The sequence below is a fragment of the Tenrec ecaudatus genome, chromosome 14 (genome assembly GCF_050624435.1).
Source record: "Tenrec ecaudatus isolate mTenEca1 chromosome 14, mTenEca1.hap1, whole genome shotgun sequence".
Taxonomy (NCBI): domain Eukaryota; kingdom Metazoa; phylum Chordata; class Mammalia; order Afrosoricida; family Tenrecidae; genus Tenrec; species Tenrec ecaudatus.
In genome coordinates, this window is record NC_134543.1 from 56,017,540 (window position 1) to 56,019,432 (window position 1,893).

General features: G+C 43.4%; 1 pseudogene; it reads right to left on the reverse strand.

Annotated features, from left to right (window-relative positions):
• Positions 1-307: 307 nt before the first annotated feature.
• Positions 308-584, reverse strand: LOC142425359 (protein S100-A7 pseudogene; annotated as a pseudogene).
• Positions 585-1,893: the final 1,309 nt, after the last annotated feature.

Below are 1,893 nucleotides of genomic sequence, written 5' to 3' on the forward strand. Positions count from 1 at the left end.
ATGGTTTTTGTTTTAATTATGACTATTTAATTATAAATAAAAATTTATATTGCCAAGCAGTCCCTGCATTAAAAATGACTTTCATTTCCAAATCTGCCTGTAAGTTGATTTTTTTTACTTCTGTTATAACAGTTAGGCATGGTTCCTCTGTAACATCAGTTACAAATGTTTGTCTTCGCATACAGTGTACTTTTCTACGCATAAAAAGCATTAAAGAAACACATTCAGATTTTTTTTTTAAATGAGTGGAAGGAGACACTTCATTGTTTGTTGTTGGAGCTTGGCAGGCCTCTGGGCTGCACAAAGCTCACTGGCTTCCCCAGGAACAAGGCGCTGCTCCATGGCTCTGTTTGTGGTAGTCTGTGGCCATACCCCTCAGAGTGGAAAGAAACTCAGAAAACGGAGTCATCTTATCCCCATTCGTATCCTTCTTCTCAAACGGATTATCCAAGTAATCTCTCCTGCTTTTGTCACAGTCGCTGAGGAAGTTGGGGGAAATTGTCCTTCATCGTTGTCAGCAGGCCGGACTTGTCGATTGTGTCATCCCGTCCAGTGTATTTTTGAAACAGATCGATCATGCCCATGAAGGTTGGGTGTTGCTCATCTTTGCTTTCAAAGAACTCAGCACCGCTTGGTGGTCCACGTGGAGCCAGGAGGAAGGGAAGGAGGACAGGGGAAAGGGAATAGTAAGCGAGGATGGGAGAGGAGGGGGAGCCAATGAGAGACCAAGAAGCTACATCCAGATTAATAAAAACATGTTTAACATAATAATGCAGTCATAAAATGTTTTGGCTCACATCCCAAAGTGGCACCATGGAAAGTTCATGGAAGAATTCCATTATATTTTATTTTCATTTACCCACAAGCTTTCTGAAGCCCCTCATGTACACCTGGACATTTTACTATTATAGGCTTTATGGGAATTGGTTCATAATTACAAGTTGTGTGCAGATTTGATGCTTGTAACCCACAGACTCACTGAACCCCTTAGTTTATAGAGGAGTTATTTTTATGTAGTTTTGACAATTCTATTCTATTTCTTATACTTCTGAAAGTTTTGCCACTTTTCTGGTCTGGGAGGGTATTACAGAGGGCGAGGGATAGAAGTGGAGGTTGGGCCCCTGATTTTATTTTTTAACATAAATGAATCCATTTATCACAGGCCAGAGAGGTTTCCAAGAGTGGAGCTTTGATGATCTTTCAGCTCCTCCGGTCTTCTGCGGATGGACATTCCCGGGACAGCAGAGGGGAGATGGCAGGTCCAGGGCCCCCACTACTGTGTTCATGCAGCGATCACAGTGCCAGGGCCCCACAGGGCGCCTCTTCATTTGGGTTTTGCTGTGGAAAGAACATGTTGGCTGATTTCAATTTTCTTCACCATTTTCCTGAGGGGGGCACCATATCGGGTCCCACAGTTACCCCGATCCCGACCTTCTTGGTGTGTTCGGCCAACTCGTTGCAAATTAGCCCCAAGCCAGAGAGCTCACTTTCTGTTTTTACACACTGCTCCCTCAAGTTATGCATTTGCTAGAAGTGCTCTGTTCAAGTGCATTTCTTCCCAAGATCCCCAATGGGATCGCCAGCACACAGAGACGGCCCTTGTTGCCGGAAACAAGCGGGCATTCTGGTTACACATTCAGAACCACCACCGCGAGTCACTTGCAGTAAAAACATTCTGTCTCATGGCTTTGTGGTGATAAAAAAATAGTTTTGCTAAGATCCTTTGTCCACATTATTTACCACCATTAGCTGTGAATGCTATTTAGTTATGTGCAGTCATCAAAATTTTCTTTACACGGAAACAAACAAAGAACCCCGCTACTTAGGAGAGGTGAAAGGATACGCTGTCAGTCTTGAAGGTCATTTTAAAGAGAATTTCCAAAATGCTTTGTG